This window comes from Frankliniella occidentalis, unplaced genomic scaffold (genome assembly GCF_000697945.3).
Source record: "Frankliniella occidentalis isolate FOCC.00 unplaced genomic scaffold, Focc_3.1 Scaffold33, whole genome shotgun sequence".
In the NCBI taxonomy this organism is placed as follows: Eukaryota; Metazoa; Arthropoda; class Insecta; order Thysanoptera; family Thripidae; genus Frankliniella; species Frankliniella occidentalis.
Window position 1 is genome coordinate 1,548,273 of NW_026267163.1, and position 11,741 is coordinate 1,560,013.

An 11,741-nucleotide genomic window follows, 5' to 3' on the forward strand; every position below is an offset into this window, starting at 1 on the left:
GAGTCATCCCTCTTCAAACACTCATTATCCTCTGGCGACGAAGGCGAGAAGGCGATTACTTTCGAATTTATGAATATTATCCCTTTTTTCCCCGGTTCTGTTTTTAATGCGAAAAGGATCCACTTCTCAAAATTAGTTGGCCAGCCCACCTCCTCAGGCCTGTGCAGAAAGGGAAGTCGGTTTTTTCTCTCCCCCATAGGCAGCACAATTTGTCTATTCAGATTGAGCTCAGATTCAAATAACAATACTTGGAAGCAAAGCGAGGGAAAAAAATGGCAGTCTCCAAAACACGGGCAAAATTTGACAGTTAAAAAAAAAAAAGAGTGCCAAAATGTTGGCAATCTAGGCGTCTACGTCGTTTAGCATGCTGGTCATTACACTGTGGCTGTGAGCGCCTAGTGTCCTTGGACGAATGTCGATGGATGTTGCACATTTCGCAGAGTAGTTCTGCCCAAAGGACGTCCGGGCGAGGACTGGGCAGCGGGAGTTCTGCTCTTGCTAACCGCAGGCAGGGTCGTAAAAGCGGAGAGACGAAGGGAGTGCAAGATGAGAGAGAGAGAGAGAGAGAGAGAGAGAGAGAGAGAGAGAGAGAGAGAGAGAGATGTGGGGGTGGAGATAATTACCCTGGCCGCTATGTATGTTTCTTCATGTGCTGCTTTGCATACATGCGGCTTGTCGCCACAAGTGTGGCGCTGGGGACCTGTTGCAGTCCCAGGCCCCCCAGGCCACTGGCCCGCCCAGGCCGCTGGCAGCCGCAGGCCCGCAGGCCGGGCGTGTTACATTTGCCGATATGCTTATGATGGGGAGTAATCTCTGAGGGTGTCTCTGCACTTGGGAGACAAATGAGCAACCATACCATATGCACACATCGGTGTTTTATGTTGCACCTTCCATAATATTGTAGCCACCTGACCTGACCTTGCGAACTTACTAAATGTGCAGATTCGAAACGTTTTGTAAAAAATGTTCACAGTTTGCTCACACATTTACACGCATTTACAGGCCTATCCTATGGTAACAGTGATATGCAAATGATGTGCTGCTGCTTAGTTTGTGAACGGTCTACAAATTGGCCTGTATAGAGTGAGACACCACAGTGTGTTCCATGAACTTTGCACACCTGAACTTGTACATTAATTGACGTGGAAAGTTATAAACACGTTTGTTTGACCAGGTGTGGAATGAGCTATGAGTAACTGATTTTGAACTTGACCCGAGTGGTGCCATGATCATGAATCGGAATGACGCCGACCCCCGCCTTGGTGTTTCGACAGTGCCGCACTAAAAGCAGCGCCGCCCTGGGAGTCTGGGAGATGATGATCTCGGCGCCCCGCGGAGTTGTTTTATTGACCAAATGACTGACTTCTTTCTACTCTGTTTTCAGGTGGGTGTTGCGTCGAGGAGCAGCGCGTGCGGAGTCCAAACGGTGAGGCAAGTCGCTGTGTCGTCGGCCTTTGTACACTACACAACTGTTTTGTACAGTGCTATACTGTGCATTTCACAAAATTTGTGCTCTAAATGTACGTGCCGTTTTCTTAAATTTTTATGCTTGGTCACGTTTACACGTGTTCACCGATGTGCGCAAATTTCAGAATGATGCATGTTCCTTGTAAGAAGATGTGCCATTTATACATGTGCAGTTAATCAAACTATCACACCGCCTCCGAGATTTTCCACATGAACTCCTGGGCGCACCCCTAGAAATGTGTGGCTCGCTGTCAGAGGCCGGAGTGACTGAGTGAGTGAGTGAGTGAGCGAGTCGAGTAATAAGTTCGAAATGTGTGTGCGGTGCGCGACGACCAGCCAACTCGACTCACATGTATAATGGATTAACGTCCTGCTCAACTTTCCGGCAGATTTTCAAGGGGTGAAGTGCGGCCGGGTAGTGGTGGTGGTGGTGGGGGGGGGGGTGAAGACTCCGACCTTGCCACCACCTCCACCCCCTCCCCCTGGCCCAGCTTGGCCGTTCTCTGCGCCACTAGTTCGGTTGTTCTCATTACCATGTCGATTTGCAAATTAAATGAGGTGATAGGGAACGCAGATCCTCGCGTTTCTTCCACCCTCCCCCACAAATACCCCAGCGCCACCCCCTGGGACTGGGTGAGTGAGTATGCAGGAATGTTTGTGCAGCACAAGACTGCAGACCCTGGCTTCGATACCGGTGGGTCGGAGGTCGGGATCGGCACACCCTGCTTTCCCATCGGCGACAACCTGTTGCCTGAACACGAACACCAGCTGATTTCCTCCTCTAGCAAGGTTGTCCCCATCTCACTTACTGTATTATCATTACTTTACTAGGGATCATCCAGAAAGTGCGCACGCCAATCACCGTTACGACATTGCCAAATTTAGCCTATGCAAGCTCTCAGGGCGCCTTATAGGTAGGCAACATCCAGCCTGCAAGGCATGCCTGTGCTGCGGGGTGGCCTACCCTAAGCGTCGCAGGCGCCGAGCTCCCTAACACAGCAAACATTTTCCCGTTAAGTCATTCGGGTAAGCACTTCCCAGTGCACTCTTCTCGCCAGGAACTTTTGATGTAGAGATGATGAATAACTGCGTATTTGAGGGATTTTTTCTCAGAAAAACGGTTTTTTTTCACCAAACCGATTTGTTCTTTACCACATGGTTTTCCCGCAACACCGTTTTTTTACGTGTTGAAAAGAAAAGTTTCTTAAACTTAACTGGCTCTTTCAGGCCTTTGACATAGACTTATTGTCGTTTTTCAAGCAAGTAAGGAGTGGGCGCTTCATTCTTTATTGAAATTTCAGTTCAAACACAACCCGAAAAACCGCGGTTCTGACACGGGACATGTTTGGCCGTTAACCGGTTAAACCGGTTCTTCCCCGGTTTACGGTTAATCGTTTTTTTTTTTCTGACCTCTGAAACCCCACTAAAAGTATACAATTTTCCCCTCACAATTTAAAAAATGTCCTGAAATTTTGTGAGTTTTACTGCGGGAGAAGCGGGAGCTTTGAACTCCAGTCGCGGCTTGACGCTCCTCGCTATTGCCACCACCACCGTTACGATAGTCTACAGAGCCATGCCTAAACCTGTCTATTGTTTGTTTTAGCGCGCTGCAACTGGCGTTGAGAAGAAGTAGTTCCCCGACACACCGATGCGCCAGAAGCCAGAAGGGATACATAAACATGAACGAGAGGGCTGTTGGCGGGCTTTTATTTCGCCAGGGTGATGCGGGATTATTCTAATGCCATGCTAAGACAGTTTGATGAAACAGGCAGAGCTCTACCGATGTCAAGGCTGGGGTGGCGGGAGGAGCGGGGGACCGAGAAGAGGGCCCTAATGATGAAGAGATATAAGGGAGGGGGCAGAGTGAGAGAGTGCCACAGCTTTCGATAGGGAGACAGGCTCGCGTGGTCTTCTACATCCTGGGAGCCACTCGCCGACGCTCCCACGCATTTAGATCGACAGCGAGGTGACCTTGGCGTCGCGTCGTCACGCCACCGCGAGTGTGGAACAGTGAATCAGCTGGTAATGGAGCTGTCGTACGAGAAGGGCTGACAGTCGCTCAGGACTTCTTCTGCGACCTACTACCGAAGTATGCTTGCTTGAGGCGGAAGGACGACATTTCGTGACCGTCGTCGGAGATCCCGCATCCGCGTCCCTCCTTTCTCTGCTCCGTGCATGGGCGCGTTGCGCCTATAGCGAGCGAGCGCGGTAGGCGGCCTTGGCAGTGAAGAGTCTTGTAGGTCACCCGACCACAGAGGAGGTGTCCCCGCAGACGACACCGCTGCGAGTGACGTTGACTTGCTGCTCTGCCATGGCATGGCATGTGCATTCTGCACTGCATTATGCAAAAAAGGCCCCTGCGCAGCCCAAGTTATGTCAAATAAGGGGAAGAATCAGGCGATAACTTATCCCCCCCCCCCCCTTTTCCGCACGCAAAATTTGAGCTGCATTCGAATGTTCACTGGTTTTTGAAAATATAAGCAATGAGCTAACTCAGGAGCAGCAGGCTTACGCCGCTCTGCCTACTTGCCACCGTGGTGCACTTCCGGTGGCGGCAGGGGCGGTATCGATCCCGAGCGTCTGCGGGGCTGGCGGCTGGCGGCCGCCGCGCCGTGGACTTGTGCGCCCAAACGGCAGTAGCTGGTGCGCACCGGAGTGACGTCAGTTGGGGCGCCGGTTGGAGTGGGTCGGTAAAAGATATGCGCTTTTCTCGCCTAGCAGAGGCGACGGGGACCGGAGACCGGAGGTGCGCGCGGCCTTGGCGGCCTTGCCCCGGGGCGGCCGATCGACGGGCAATTTCACCATCAATTCAGGCGTTCACCAGTTTTCAGTTTTTTGTTCGCGGGCATTTCTGTAGTTATAATGGACCGTACGCAAGAGTGCGGGTGGACTTGCCTATCGCCCCTGTCCACGGCGACTTACGGGCCGAGCTAGTAGGTAACCCGCCCGCACTCCTGCGTGCGGTACAGTACAACTACAGAAGTGAGTGGGGTTTATCAGCCACCTGGTATGTTGAGATGTTTTCAGTTTGATGTGTTTTATTTTTGTTTGATTTTAGCTGTCATTTCAAATTTGTAATTGATCTTTTTAATTTTTTTTTTTTTTTTTTTTTTTTTTTGAGAGTTTAAACCAAGTTTTTGAATAAAGTACTCCTCTCTGGCAACCATCCCCGATCTTCTGTGTGGCTGAGGAGCGCCCCGCGCCGCCCCGCCACGCCCCGCCACGCCCCGCCACGCCCCGCCACGCCCCGCCACGCCCCGCCACGCCCCGCCCCGCCCCGCCACGCCCCGCCACGCCCCGCCACGCCGCACTGCACCTCGCATATCTCTTCCGCAGGAATGCGTGGAACTTCTCCAGATCGGCACCTTATGCACGGAGCGCGCGGGATGCAGTAGGCGGCGGGACGGGACCGACTCGTGGGGGAGGGGGGCGCGCGGACAGCGGACACGTGTTCGATTCGACGGACGGAAGCGAGGCGCGCCATGCTATGAGGAAAAGAGGAAAACGGGGCGGAAATAACGGCGGCGAGAGTTTGCTCTGCCCTCGGAGAGCAGTAGTAGTACGCGCCCGAACAAACCCTTTGCAGTATTGAAAAACGATCTGAACATTTCTATAGGCTACCTCAACGGTGAGCATTTCTGCACTTAGTTCGGACCCCTGCGGTTTGACTCACTACCTTGGTCGCTGTGGCTGTGGGTCAAGAGAGCAGAGCCAGAGCGCGGGGCGAGTGGGGAGGCGGTTCAGTGGAAAATGGGCTCTTTTGCTTACTTTATTGCGGGCCTCATGGCCAGCTTATCATGGTGAGAAAGGGGCGAGGGGCGGAGGGGGCGGGTCGCAAGTCCCTAAGCGCACTCCTAAGCACGGTCCCGGGGGCCCAGGCCGCCGGTTGAGCCGCCAAGCCCCGCCGAACCGAAGGAGGCCAGTCGATAACTCAAGTGGCTGGTCTGGTCAGGGTGAAGTGCGTCGCCGAGGCAGGCCCAGCAGGGACAGCAGGCAGGTGCCACGACAGTCCAGTCCAGGGGGGCCACGGTTGCCTGTTTGGTTGCCAGGCCTCGATAGGCCAGGGGTTGCCGCTGTAGTCCCCCCCCCCCCCCCAACAAGTCCCCCCCTCCCCCCATCCGTATTCATATTAGATAGCGTTGCCGGGGCGTTGCCACGGCAACCAGAGGTAAACAAAGCCGCTGGCGCCTGGCGCCTGGCGCCCGCTGGCGTGCAGGCCACGCGTGAATCACACCGCGCCCCTTACCTGACTGGAGCGGCCGTTTCGGAGTGGGAAAAAAATTAATTTGGTTTTAATAGAAATAATTACTATTTGTAGTTTTCACTTCGGCGATTTGTACCTGCTTCATGCTTACCTTTCCAAGAGGAAAGTGTGGAGGCGGCGAGGTTGACCGGTTAGTGGATCTGCTGGAAATAAGCCGAGTCTGATGATGATAGTGCTATAATGTATTTTTAAACTGTCGCGTCAAACAGCTGTGAGCTTGCGTAGGTTGAACTTGTCTGCTTCGTAACTGCAAATCACGAACGTACTTCCTGGATAATTCCAAATTTGCCGTTTACGAACCAGCTCTTATAGCGCCTGGTCTGTAGGCAAAACCTCGCCTGTTGTGCGTGCATGTACTGCGGGGTGGCCTACCCTGCGTCTCACAGGCGCCAAGCTCCTGCTGCTGTAATTTACCGGATGCATCCGAGAAAATCGGACTAATTTTAGGATGATCCCTTTCTCGGCTCTGCGTCAGCTCCTTTCCCCTTTTCAAACAGCACGGGGGCGTCCCAGGTATAGAACACAATCGTGTCGGAAACTCGAGAGAGAGAGAGAGAGAGAGAGAGAGAGAGAGAGAGAGAGAGACCGGGGGGCAGGTTTTGGTGCGGCGGCCAACTTTATAACGTGCCCCGGTACCAATATCGCCTCTCCCTCCCGGGGGAGCAACTTGATGACGCCACTGTTTTTGTGTTTTCATGTATCCGATCACTCCTCCCCGCCCGCCTCGGGCTGTGATACACACTCGCCCACAAACAAGCGTGCGGAGGGGAGGAAACCGGAGGAAACTTACCTGCCAACGGGAATTCAGTCCAACTTTCCCTTGATCCCCTAACTCCCTGCTTTTGTTTATATTTCGAGTCCCCCCGCGCGCCCTTCCTGCTGGCAGTCATTAGAGTGCTAGTGCGGTCTGTCTGTTGGATATGGGGAGGGTCGCTTCCCCCCTCACATGACCTGCACGAGCGCGGTGTTCGCTCGCCTGGCCTGGCGCGTCAATTTAAACTTGTCCCCGCTGGTCAGTGATGGCGCTGGGATAGCGCTCACGTGACACGATCACGCACCCCCTCCTCCGCATCCGCCCCCATCTCCCCTTTCCAAGCGCGTGCAGCACTCGTGTATTTATTTTTTAATCTTTTTATTCCCCGAGTCCGTGCGCTGGCGCCTGCGGCCCCAGCTGCTTTTACCGCTGCGTGACCTTTGACCCCCCCCCCCCTTTCCGTGTCACGAGGGCGGATGACGGACGGCGGTATAAAGGATCAGGTCGGCGCGGTCATAACTGTTCGTCTCCCTGCTCTATCGGCGCGGCTGCCGGCTCAATAGTATCGGCTATCTTTATTTGATCCGTCACTATCAAACTTGTCGGCCGTTTATACAACCAACATATTTTTATATTTTCCACCCAGATAAATAATTAGCTATGGAATAAAATATGGGTTGCGACAACAATAACCATCCGTAAGAAGCATTGGTCGCACAACTCTACGTGAAACGTGCGAGGAAACGTGGTATTAAACATATTATATAGTGCTCCCTGAACATTTGCGGTGGTGTTCCAAGCTCATCTTTTTTCTGGGTGTGTTTGAACAAAGATGGAACTATTTTAGATCCCGCTCGAGCACGCGTTTGCGGCTGGCGAGCAATGCAGCCGCATCATTGATGGACTTATCCGATTACATTTAATCCGCGGTTCTCACGTGAGCCCCGGCCGGCTGCACGTGTGGGTGATGATTCAATAAACGGGTTGTAAAGCGGGATGAGCGAGCCGCACAACAATCTCGTTTAATTTAATAGTTTGTTAAACGCTCTGACCGCGCCTTTACGCACCTGCTGCTGCAGCGCCGAACAGACACACACGCAGACGCAGGCGCGGTCTCTCTCACAACAAGATATGCTAACTTATGCCTGGCACGCGGTCAAAGTATCGCGACTGATCATTTGAGAGGTATGGCTGCTAGTGCTAGTCCTCATCAACGCAGCCGCCTTTTGTCGAGTACAACGGGTGTGCTCGCGTGCGACACGTGGGATCCATTCTCTCAGGTTTCCTCTCTCTCTCTCCCTCTGTACGAGGAGAGGAGCCGCAGCCGCCCGCGGTTAGACGTGGTCCGCGCCTTTGCTCTTTCGCTAAGATAACAAGGCCGAACAGGGCTCTGTGTGTGGTTTGTTTGTGGATGTCACGGGCCGGACGAACTAGACGCCGCCGCGACGGCTCGACAAACATATAAGTCCCCTTTTGGAATCGATACGCAACGATCACGATCGGAATCTCTTTTGTTGTGTGTGTGGCTTCTTTCCGTATCGCTTGCAGCACCCGCCTTGCCCGCTTGCCGCTCGGTCCCGCATTTTGTGCCCCAGATATATTTCAAACGCCCCCGCCCTCCTTCGCTCGCTCCCTTGTGTGCCTTATCATCCCAGGGCGTGTCATTACCCCCCCCCCCTTATCATAGCGACCGCACGAAAATCACTCACTTCTTCATGTGCGTCTACTCGCGAAATACTTGTGAATGATTTTGTGCAAATGTTCTCGCGTTCTCCCTTGGAGACAAACCTAGATCTCTTTATTTTTGTCCGGGTCATTTTACTCATCCACATAGCTTGCATGTGGTCGTGTTTATTGGGTGGTCGTCCCAACGAGCGAAAAGGATAGGAAAAAAAACACGTGAAATTGCGGGAAGCATTTTGCAGCGTGAGTTTCGCCCTAGCGCTTATATGAAACCACGTCCAGGGTCGAGGAATGCGAGTCGCTCTCAACTAGTCGCGGTCGCGTTTACCTCCCCTTTCCTCCCCCAGCCGCACACACGGGTGAGCCCCCCTCACATATATCCTCTTACTCAAAATTTCCCTAAAAGTTGTTTCGCTTGAGGTCGCCCAGCCGACCAGCGGCTGACGGACAGCCCGAGCTGTGAGGGACGCGGGGCCTTGACTTCATAAGCCTTGTTTGAAACGCGTGAGGCGGCGACCTTGACTTTGAGCTGCGTGAGTGAGCGGGAGAACAGAGAAATATGAACGAGGTGGCGGGTACTCGTCACTTTACCTCTGAATGCTCTGGCGGTAGCCGGTTAAAGTAGTTCTACATTTATTTCTTAATGTGTTTCATGGGAAATTTTTCCATGAAAGAGTGGGAGTAAGGAGATATTTTGACTTTTGGCATCGTATTTCTGATAATAGTCGAGTATGTCGCTTTCCTTAGTAAATTTAAGTGTATTGTGTGTCAACAATATGCTGGGTTGCCTACTCGATCATATAACCGTAAGGTGCCATGGCCCCTATACGCGAAATAGTTTTGAACTCTTTTTGTACGCAGCTTACGTAGCCTTCCCAGAGCATGCCCTATTGCGTATTATTTTAAGTGGAATTATGAACAAATTTAGAAATATATTGGCAGTTGTGAACAATTTTGTACTTAACTGCGTTTAAAATAGTGCCCAATATAGCATTGGACAGTGAAATACCTAAGTGTGTACACTCAAAAAATCATAAACAAAATTAGTGTGTAGGGTATACAAATCCGCACACTGCTGTGTAGTAGCCATGACACACATGCAGTGAAGATAAACACTACGGCCATACAGTAAAAACTTACTCGTTACTTTACGTCAGTTCGCAGCAGCACTACGTCGAGTGACTACTGGCCCTGTAAGGTTTCAAACAGCGGGGGTTGTAGGCTGGAGCTGCAGGACGCGCACTGTTTGTGCCGCATATGGAGCGACAAAACAAATGTGACGAAGTTATGAGAATATTCTGCGCGCGCCGCGCACCGCCCTGCCGCTCGGATGCGTTCGGTTTGAATCCCTCCGCGCGCGCCCCGCCGGGCCCTGCCGGGGCAGGCAGGGAAGGCCAGGCAATCATCAACTTTGAAACTGAGCGCCGCCGCCGCCATGGCTATGGCGCGCGCCTTCCCGGCGCGCAGGAAGTTTGTCGAGCTCCAAACTTGTTCTCACACTGACTGATCAAAGCCCGGCCGCGTGGCGCGATGGCGCGGCGCGCGCGCGATGCACGCGGGAGAGCTGCACGCAGAGCCCTCCCCGCTCTTCTTCTCTCCCTTCGTTTGTTGTTGTGCGGCCGGGCCGGCGGCCGAGCCGCAGACGGAAATACTCCGCGACGTCGTGTCGCGTCCCGGGTGCGCCGGCCGCCCACAAGCGCGACGCGTTTGTTTGTGGCGCGCGCGCGGGGGGCATCCGGCCGTGCAGCCAACAGACAACGTTAACAACGGTGCAAGGCCCTAGAAATACACGCAATAGCGTATTTTCTCTCTCCAAAATTTTTCGTACGCCCACCGCTATGATAAATTGCTTTCAAGATACTACATTTAAATGTATAAGATAATTAATACAGTTTTACTCTTTCGTGTGAAATTGCGCATTTTTTCTTAAAATTTTATTTGCTAGTTTGCTGCATTCATGCAGTGACATTTAGGTTACTTACTATTTTAGTAATGGATTTTTGTTAATTGATGAAGCCAACGACGCGTAAGAAAAAATGACACGTATACACGTTTTCGAGCACGTTTGTATCATAATGTGTATTTAATTATGCACGAGCTAAGCAGTCCATCAGCAGTTGGTGCTGCAGGGCCCCCTGGTGGTCAATGGTCAATGTCAGCTGCGGATAGGCCTCCACCTCCTAAATGCGGGACCTTGCCCGCTTGCAGCCGCGTTGTTGTGGGTGATGATGGAGCGTCCCAGAGAGAGAGAGAGAGAGAGAGAGAGAGCTCGAACGCCCGGCGCCGCTCTGCCCGGCGGAAGAGCCGCCAATGCCAGGCCAGCCGGGGCCGCGGCCTGGGCCTCCTGCCTCGACTCCTGCACTTAGGCAATAAATTGATTGCCGTGCAATTACTTGGGCGAGTCGAGCCCGCGGAGTGGTACTGCCGCGTCGCCGTACCTGTACACCACACTGTACACAGTGTCTCTCTCGAGCTCGACCGGCCTGGCCGGGTCCGGCGACTTTCTGCCACGCCTTGTACCCGAACACGAAAACACGCACACCGAAAGCATATCATCACAATAAGGCATGTGTAATTGTATATGTTCCTGCTGGAATCGCCCCATAAGTCTTACAATGCGAATGGCGGGGGAAACACGAAACGAAGTCTCTCCCCGCGTGTATCGCCAGCACCGCCCATCTCTTTTGTTTATTGCCAGATTAATCATTCTCGTTTGTTTATGAACGTTTCTTCTCTGCTGAACTATCACATCGTCGTTTTGCGGGTTCGCGAGGACAGTGATTGGTTTGTGCACCCAGAGAAATGATTAGCAATGGCAACCATCATATGGTTGGCTCAGGGAGCACCTTAAAATATGGTTGATGCAACCTTACCGTGGTAGTGAGAACCAGAAATATGGTTTTCATCACGTTATAACTGTTGTCTCAACCATATTTTATGGTGCTCCCTGAGCCGACCATCAGATGGTTGCCGTTGCTAATCATTTCTCTGGGTGTGCGGATTCATGTTATGGATTCGTTTCTTCGTTTCTAACAGTGGCTGCTTGGCCGATTGGGCTCAAGATGAGCAAGTAAGTGGAAGTCGTACGCGAGGCGCAGCCGCCGAGATGCAGCAGGAAGGAGGAGGATGTGAGGGAGGGGGGAGGGGGCAATGTTGGGGTCGAGGAGACCTACCATTGTGGGTACCACGCGACGCAGCCCCGTGCGCTAGGCCGCCAGCAGCAGGCGGAGTAGGAGGGGGTTTGGTGCGAAAGTGTTCGCGCGCTCCGCGGCTGCGTGAGAGCGAAAATGACTTGTTCCGAGCGTGTGCATGCATTATACATGCAGCTTGGAGGGTGGGCGGCGGTCGCGGCCTCTGGTCCTTTTTATTCTAAATATGCATGTGGAGTGCGCGTCGCCTCTGCCCTGCCGTGGCCCCCGGGGTCAGCGCCACAGGGGGCACTCCACGCGTTGGGAGCGGAATACTTCTCCACGCTCGGGAGGGTCCTGGGGGTGCGGCCGCGCGGCGGGCTCATTGGGGATCCTCGTCACCACCCTCTCACCACCGGAGCAAGCACGGCCCCCGCAAACTTCC

At 53.2% G+C, this 11,741-nt stretch overlaps 1 protein-coding gene across 1 annotated transcript in view; it reads left to right on the forward strand.

The window, feature by feature from the left end:
* The first annotated feature begins 1,381 nt into the window (after positions 1-1,381).
* Positions 1,382-11,741, forward strand: part of LOC113214806 (zwei Ig domain protein zig-8) — a 75,138-nt gene continuing 64,778 nt past the window's right edge. Inside the window, exon 1 of the mRNA XM_052265979.1 lies at positions 1,382-1,426. The gene's annotated coding sequence lies outside the window, so the exon portion shown is untranslated. The remainder of the gene's footprint in view (positions 1,427-11,741) is intronic.